The following is a 9,592-nucleotide window of genomic DNA, read 5'->3' as shown; positions in this document are numbered from 1 at the left end:
CAACAGTTCAATAAAGATGACGCAGATTGTCTAAATAAGGGTGGCATTCCTCATTACTTTCATATATGAGCAAATATGGACATTATAACTGAAATATACTCAACTTAACTGGAATTTAACGAAGAGCTTGTGAATCACGACTGAATTTAATCATGAAATTGTAATGTATTGTGATATATTGATATGGTGATATGTATTGTATCGTGAGGTGCCTGGTGACACCCAGCCCTAATAAAATTACTGAATATATAAAGAATTACATTATTGATAGGCATCAGTTTGAGATGTATAATTATCAGTATGAATACTGGTGTCGGTGCAAATAACAATAATCAACAATGTATTAATTTGGAGTGTTTTGTATGGCGTCTGAACATTGTACAGGCAGAACCTGCAATTTTAATATCTTGAAATTAATGTATGGATTCAGATTGGGAAAATGTATTTGTATTTTAAATGTTTTTTATATAATTATATTGCCCTGCAATTTGTTCACCCACAGCCTGTGTATATATGGACAGAGATGTGATGCCATGTACATTGAAATTATATAATTAGATTATGAAAACATGAGAGGCAGTGAAAATGTATGTTAGATTCAGTATACACAAGACCTCTCTCTCCATCAGAAGATATCCATATAGTATAAGAGTTCTGTCTGATATCCAAAACCAGTCAGCATCAACAGTTTTTATGTTAACTCACTCTACCAGCCCAAGAATCAGCAAGGGGAATACAGCAGAAGGCAGGAGATTAAGTGATGGTAAATATGAGCAGTTTATTGAATAATCTTAATTGTGTATTTCTCAATGCTCAGTCTAACTTTGTCTGACCAGCACAAGTTTTACTATACCATGCAATGTCAATATACAATTACTTCTTCACAACATTGTCCAAAGACATTGAAGACCTTCCAGGGACATGGTACTTTTTTTATATAATTAATTGCACTGAATTATTGTATAAAATAGACAACCATAGTATTAATTTATATAAAAGTTTAATCTCATGCCTACAATGATTTCTAATCCAAGTTCACATTTACACTGTAATCATTGGTGCTTTATCTGATGGTTCCACATCATGGTATTCATCTATCTCAGTATCATCCTATCTGAAACTTTGAATAAAGTGCACCTTTCTTGTGTCTGTTTGTCTTTTCATGCGGTGGGCACTCTTCGCAGACAAATCTTGCCCAAGCATTGACTGAGCACTGTCTGTTGGACCGTATAATCGGCTATTGCTGAGGAAAAAAATATTTTTTCTTTTTCCTGAGATGATGTGGAAGAAAGAGAATGTCTGTTCATTGTCCCCCATGTCTGGGACACAGACAGAAGACAAAGCTGGGTCACTATAAAATGCACTGTGCTCTTTAGGTGGATCTGACCTTTTCTTTTTGCTCAATATGAAGTTAAAGAATCCGGTCACTAGCAGCATAATTCCTGTAATGGAAAGGCATTTTAATACCTTATTTTTAATACTGAAATAATAACATATATCACCATTAAGTTCAGCAACCTGCTCAAGCACCTATTATTGCGTGCCATACAAGTACTGGTTTCAGGAAACACATCAAAAACCTCATTGTGTAGTAGATAAATATTTGGAACCCCCCAACTTTGGCCATCTTCTTCCAAACAATGAAGAACTTCAATGTGGTTGGACAACTAAGCATGAAAAACAGACATGAATTACTATAATGCAGTGATTAAAAACACAGTACATTAAAACCACAGATATCGATCACAGTTTTATAACAAAAAATATAATTTGGTATAATGTACGGCAGGCACATCGCCAACAGAGCGTCAATGAAATCAACATCAAAAAGCATTATCACCACAGAAGAAAAACTATTGGTTATACAAACAGGGTGATAATTAAATTGCAGAGATTTAAAAATACTTTTTTTGTTAGAAAAATATCTTGATAAAGAGATAGTTCACCCAAAAATGAAATTATTCTCATTATTTGCTCACCCTCATGATATCCCAGGTGTGTAGGACTTTCTATCTTCACCAGAATGCATTTGAAGAAAAATAGAAAAATATCCCAGTTCAGTAGGTCCTTAAATTGAATGGCAAGTGAATGACCATTGCTCTTTTGAAGCTCCAAAAATCACAGACAGTCTGCATAAACGTCATTGATACGACTCCAGTGGTTAAATTAATGTCTTCTAAAGTGACACGATCACTTTTGGTGCAAAAAAGATCAATATTTAAATACTTTTTAACTATAATCCACTGCTTTCAGTAAGGTTCAAGAGAGGGTGGAGTTCAAGTGGTCTCTCGTGAGGCATATCCGTGTTGCCATGATACCAACATAATCTCACATTCTCCACTTGGTTGAGACATCCAGGATAAGCACACAAATACACCATTGTGAGTAAAGAAACAGATACAGATTTAAATCAATACCAATTAAGCTTCTGCACAGTGTTCTCCACCAACTCACTTGTAAACAGCACTGCTTCTCTTCCAGCTGTGACGCTCATGCATCTGTTCTCAATTGTTTCAAATGCCAATGCCATTACATCACATCACACGTGCGTACTGCCGCTGATAGGAAACATGATTTAGAGTTTAAAAAGTAGTTAAATATTTATCTTTTTTGCACCAAAATTGATCGTGTCGCTTTAGAAGACATTCATTTAACAGGTGGTGTTGTATCGATGATGTTTATGCTGACTGTCAGTGATTTTTGTGGCTTCAAAAGGAAATCTCCATTCACTTGGATTTTAAAGACCCACTGAGCTAAGATTGTTTTTATTTTTCTTCAAATGTGTTCTGGTTACTCACCTGGGATATCATGATGGTGGGTGAGTAAATGATGAGAGAATTTCCATTTTTGGGTGAACTATCCTTTAAAGGAAGTAGAATCCAGTACTATAAGAGAGACACAGAACAACACTTCAATAATTAGTTCCACTTAATGCTTTTTATCCAGTTAGATAATAGTAAACAAAGCTGTAATGATCATGAATTTCCAGTCAATGTCTAGTTCTCTCATGTTCATGCATGTGCAAACCATTTTATATTTATTCCCAATGGAAATATCGCCCAGTTGTTCATGCAGAACCTCTTTGGTTTGGCAGTGAGCCCAGACAGATCAGATAATCGGGGACAAGAGGCCCACTTACATTCATCTGTGTGTAATCCCCTAGTGGAGCTACTGTATAGCCAGCAATGGTTGGAAATGGAATGACATTGACTTCAGTTACCATATTTCTTCCATTGGGCACTGCCTGTGGTCTGTTTGTTTGTGTATCTAACTGAAAATATTTTGGTTAAGTTACTTGAGGGTATCACCTAATGCAGTGCAACACTGAAATGAACTGACTGAAGAGACTGTGATATTGTACACAACTTTTCGTTCGTGAATAATGCCAAGAGTCTGAGAATAAAAACATAACAGCTCCAGCCAAAGTCAACACTGACAAGACCTGAATTTTTTTATGTGCCTTTGGTATGTATAGGTGGATTCTAACAAGTGAAAGGGCAGTGGTGGCTCAGCTGTGAAGGCTCTGGGTTACTGACCAGAAGGTCAGGGGTTCAAGCCCCAACACCACCAAGACACCACTGTTGGGCCGTTGAGCAAGGCCCTTAAACCTATCTGCTCCAGGGGCGCCATATCATGGCTGACCCTGCACTCTGACCCCAGCTTAGCTGGGATATGTGAAAAATAAATAATTTCTCCATGTATATGCAGAAATGCATGTATAATGTGTGACAATTGATAATTTTTTTTTTATTAAATGTAAGTGTGCCAGAACAAAGACAGCCACACACATACAAAACTGAACAACAATAAAAGGTACCAACTGCTCTAGTTTAAGAACCACAAAGCACATTTTGTATGTGCCTTCGCTATGTATAAGTGGGTTCTAACAAGTGAAATGTAAGAGTGCTAGTTTAAGAAACACAAAGCACAAATCCAAAGCATAATACACAAGCAGTGGTAAACTGGAAAACTTGCTTGTTTTATTCGGGCACTATTGTCTCCTGTTGTATATCTCTTCTAAACTCATTTTAGAAAATCACTGCAGCTGCTAATATGTGTATTGCAGGAAAGAGACAAACATGTGACATCGAGTGTCTCAGAGAACTTTCAGATTAATAAAAATGTGCTGTATCTTCTGCAGCAGAACGTTTTTTTTAATACTCCAGGCTGTTGAACTCCCCCTGTGTCAGAGTCTCTATGCCCACTGCACAAAGCACTGAAACCCATTAGAGAGGACAACACAAAAAACACGTAACACTCACATAAATCTTGACTTGCAAAAATTACAATCTCACATAATTCAATGCAATACTCTAAATGAGCTGGTGTAATTAGTAATCTAGCCACTAGATGTCAGATTTGCCAAACTCAGCTTGCGCTCAAATTTACAAACGTCACTATTGTCGTTTGCAGGGTGTAAATTATCTATCTATCTATCTATCTATCTATCTATCTATCTATCTATCTATCTATCTATCTATCTATCTATCTATCTATCTATCTATCTATCTATCTATCTATCTATCTATCTATCTATCTATCTATCTATCTATCTATCTATCTATATCTGTCTGTCTGTCTGTCTGTCTGTCACATGTCTGTCCTTTTATTCTGTCTTGCCACATGTTGAACACTTTTTTCAAGCATAATTATATATTAATAATAATGTTACAGTTATTATTTACATTAATATTTAAAGAAAATGAATTAGTTTTGGTTGAACACATTTTGGAATGGAATTATTTCACCAAAAAAACTATTGTTAATCTAATTTATAATTAAATAAATACAGTATTCAACTTTAAAGCCATATATGGTATCAAATATTCCACAGCATTTGAAGGTATCTTCAAGGTCAAAGTGAAAGGACTGTTCCCTTTAGAACTTCAACCGCTTTAGAACTTCAGGTTTATTAATAGCTAAGCTATTCCTTAAAATGGAAATCAGAACTTTAAATATTAGTGTAAGGATGGCAGCAGAGTCAGTGCCACTATGGCCCCATGGTCGGTAATCTCCTTGCCTGAGCTGGAGGGTTCTGTAGGCTAGTTCCCACTGAAGCATTCACTTAGTAATCAGCCTAACATAAAAAACTATGTTAACTATGTTAAAAGCCAAACACTGACCACCATCTGCTAGTTCCTGCTACATTCCATCTCTACTTAAGGTTAGGGGATAAAACAGGACACGCCTAATGAAAAAGAATACAATATAGTTAAAGTATATTTGACTAACTACTATGTAACAAAATGAGTACGAAACAGGCATGTTCCCTGAGGGCACACACACACACACATACACGCATGCACTTATCCATCCATCCATACAAAAACACAGGCCTACAGGTTACGTCCATAATGACCTTCACGAGGAGGTATTTTACCCTGCAACCATTTTACAGCTGCTGAGGGACATATTCAAATTAAATTACCTTCAACCAATCACCCAATTAATCAAAAATGCCCTTGCCACAAGGTCAGATGTGTTTTTACTAAGTAAATGTACATGGAGAGAGTCACAAATGTCTGGCCGATAAGCTCTGCTCTGAACCAGATGATTAATGGTGAAAAAAGCGGGTCTGCTGCATGTAGCAGTACTTATAGAGTCTGATCCTGACACAAGACAGCTGTTAATCATTCTAAAGCAGACACACTGGACAGACACCATCTCATCCAGTCTTTAGTTACCTGTGTCAAAGGTCAGACTTTTGTCTTATCAGATCACAGCTGATTAGAACCATAGTGCGCCGCATGACAGCATGACAGAGTGAGGATTCATTTAATTAAATGTAATTACATGTGACTACAGTTGTGTAACAATATTTTAATATACTGATGAAAATGCCAGGGCACCAAGTTGAATTACAATATTATACAAATGACATGAATGTGCTTGATGTGAACATTTAAACAAGGCCTCACACAAGTAATCACAATTTTAGAGAAATTCATGGTCTGTCAAAAAAGAAAATGACCTCAGTTCTCAGTTAACTGAGGCCTTGGAGGGAACATCATTATATATATATATATAGATATATAGTATATATCCGTTCTCACTCCATCAGCACACTTCACTGTGTGTATCACTCCGCTTGTGTTTGTTTCTTTACATGCAAAAGATCATTATATATCACACACACACACACACACACACACACACACACACACACACACACACACACACACACACACACACAGTATATTATTGTGCACTTTAAATTCCAATCGCATTTTACTTGGTTTTAATTGGAGAGCCTTAAAGTAATGTGTGAAAGTGAATAGTTTTGGACCAAAAAAAATGTAGGCTACTATTGCATAATATAATATAATATAATATAATATAATATAATATAATACCAAGACTAACGTTGACCAAAAATGAGAGATAGATATTTGAAGTATTTTTTAATATTTCGATTTTTAAATATATTTGTCATTCTTAGGTTTTTAAAGCCTTAAATTAAATAATTAATCATCACAATATCTAAATCCTTAAAACAGACAAATAATCACCGTAACATATACTGTATATTTTAATATACTCTATGTGCTGTCAGAGTGAAATAGGCTGCCATACTATTGTTTCCCACAGAACTGTTTTTGCACGCTAAATTCAAAATAAAGCAAAATGGATCCTGATCTGTGGTACAGTGGAAAGTTATTTTAAATACCATAGTGAAAATAAAGAAGAGACTTGCACCCACTTCCTAAGAATAGCAATAAATAAATGCAAAATTCATGGAATTTATGTCCTTTATTTAAAATGTTATGTTATTTAACAACTTATACAGAGTGCCTTTTGAGGTGCTTGATACATTGCCTTACCGCAAAAAGAAAAAATAATATCTTTAGTGCAGTATGACACAAAGCCTTTTATCTTGCTGGAACACAGATGACAGAATATTCAAAAGGATGAATGGAACGAACATACTAAATAACCTACAGCAAATCCTTTGATGACCACAGAACAATGGTTTTAATGAGTTTGATATGATGTCATGGTATGGCAGTCAGCAATAACATATGATTTTAGTAGACACTGCAATTGTGTTAATTACTAATGTGAGACATTGTTTTGATCAAACCCACTTTTGAAGTAACATGTGGTCAGCAAACTCTGGTTCAATTATGATCTGTAAAAAGTTAGTTTAAATATGGGTGAATGATTAATATATTCATGCTGTCCAAAGCACTTTGGTTAGCATCTTTGTTTAATCTTTGTTACTGTTCTCCCCCATATTTTCCATTCTATAAAGCAATCTCAGCAATGGATCTGTTATTCATTAAAGTCTACTGGGGTGTGTTTAATCTTGATTACAAAGGCAATTTTATCTCTTAACATAAACATCTCATGAGAGTATTCTTGGTCGGCATCACCATACTCCGCATCCAGCAGGACTTTTGCTTTTATTGCAACACAAAGTGAAAAAAAGCTGTTTTGAAAGGGTTCTTTTACTTTAACAAAATAACCTTATGATGACTGATACTGTTGCATTTTTGCAATTTTTTTCTTCTTTTGCCTAGATACAATTCAGTTTGCAAACTGAAAGCAGACTCAATATGATGTCCACATCCGAGATTTGCAACTTTACAGTATATACTGTACAACAAATTATGAATACAAGTGGAGTGGAAGGTGTACAGTAAAATCCAGTAAGACTGAACTTCATCAATGAAATACTTATACGCAGCCTGTATGTCTCACATACAAAATATCTAATATTCACAACAACAAAACTGTAATTAAAGGGGAAACAGCCAAGCCTTATGCCCGATGAAAAATATAAGTAAGGCATTCCTTGTTGGACACCATCATGTTTTTGACAAAGTTGATTCCACCACTGCCTCAATGTGGCTGCAGGGAATATTGCACTTTTAGTTTCATTATGAAAATGCTTCTATTTGAAGTTTTCCCATTTTTTATTATTATTACAAATTATATTACTTGCATAATAATTTCTTAAAATTGCTAAGTCACCATTTGCTTTAATAACAGCATGCACTTGAGCTGATATGGATAGTAAAAGTATGTGCAAAATCTGATGATCCATGTTATCCCAGCATGATTTAAGAATATTCCAAATAGAAAAATTAAATCAGAACTTTTAAACAACATTTTACATCATATTGTTTCTTTGGGTTTGTTTTTAAAAATCCAAAAAAATGCATTTATTTACAGGTTTAAATTTTGAATTCCAGATTTTCTATGTAGTTTGAGACTTGAAACCAAGCTTTATATTGGACTACATTTACATTTACATTTATGCATTTATCCAAAGCGACTTACAGTGCACTTATTACAGGGACAATCCCCCCAGAGCAACCTGGAGTTAAGTGCCTTGCTCAAGGACACAATGGTGGTGGCTGTGGGGATCGAACCAGCAACCTTCTGAATAACAGTTATGTGCTTTAGCTTATGTGCTTTAGCCCACTACGCCACCATCACTCTATTTAGATCATTTTGCTTATTAACAGGAATATGTTTTGTGTGATCAACATTGAGAAACATGAGAGGATGTAGGAATAGGACTGGCTGACCTTCACCTTCAGAGGGAGATGATGAATGAGGTCAAAGGTGTGTTGGCATCAGTTGATGACAGGCTCGGTAGAGGTGCATCAGTAGAGTCTTTGGAGCCTCATGTTCAAGAAAGCCTCATAACTCCAGCAATATATCAAGCCCACCATCAGACCCACCATGCCAAACTGACCTTGTTAAAGCCTATTGCTCTGATCTTCTCCAAAAAAAAACGAGATGTCATAATTAATTGGGAGAGATCATAGCTGATCCTGGACTAAAAAAAATGATTTCATCTCTGTCTTTGCTCCATCAACAGGATCATAGAGTAACTTACCCATGAGTCCCTCTGGAAACAGGGAAATTCTGAGGAACCAGAGCTGGCTTATTTGATGAGTCAGTTCAGATGAGAAAGAATTGATTTCTGTAGAGAACAAAGTAAAATAATAATAAAAAAACTGAAGTCATAATGTAGTTCATGTTGTTCTGCAAATATTCAGCAGAGAAAAGAAAGAAATGACTAATAAATACAAATGCATGTAATGCAAAAACATAATAAACATGTTCAGAAACATATCCAAGAAAATATAACAAACCATGATAATTTATGAGTATTCTTAACATTTCCTTTCTAATGCTATTAATGAACTGGAGATTTTAGACTTCAGAAAAGACACAAAGCACCATAAAGTTATAATAAAACTGGTCCAGAGGACTCATGTGCTATATTCAAAGTCTTCTGAATTTGAACAATAGGAGGAACAGACCAAAACGTAAAGTCATAATGAAACTTAAAAACATGAGTCCCCATTCATTGTGATTGCATGGAAAAGAGCGACCAGTATATTTCTCAAAACATCTCCTTTTAATTTCCATGGCAAAAAGAAAGTCATAGTTTGGAACGACATAAGGGATAGAAAATATCACAGAATTTGCTTTTGAGGTGAACTATTCCTTTAATGTATTGTGCAATAATGTACTGTAACACCTTACCTGACGTACCTGCATGACAGCCAGAAGGCAAACTCTTCTAGTGTGGTGTCAGGACAGTCTGCACACCAGTTTGGCGCTATCCTTAGTT

The 9,592-nt window shown here is 35.4% G+C and overlaps 1 pseudogene; it reads right to left on the bottom strand.

The window, feature by feature from the left end:
- Positions 1-1,041: 1,041 nt before the first annotated feature.
- LOC127617507 (transmembrane protein 72-like) lies at positions 1,042-8,852 on the bottom strand (annotated as a pseudogene).
- Between the last annotated feature and the right edge of the window lie 740 nt (positions 8,853-9,592).

Source organism: Xyrauchen texanus, chromosome 24, assembly GCF_025860055.1.
Source record: "Xyrauchen texanus isolate HMW12.3.18 chromosome 24, RBS_HiC_50CHRs, whole genome shotgun sequence".
Taxonomy (NCBI): domain Eukaryota; kingdom Metazoa; phylum Chordata; class Actinopteri; order Cypriniformes; family Catostomidae; genus Xyrauchen; species Xyrauchen texanus.
The sequence above is the reverse complement of the archived record's forward strand: the minus strand, read 5'-3'. Positions and strand labels throughout refer to the sequence as shown.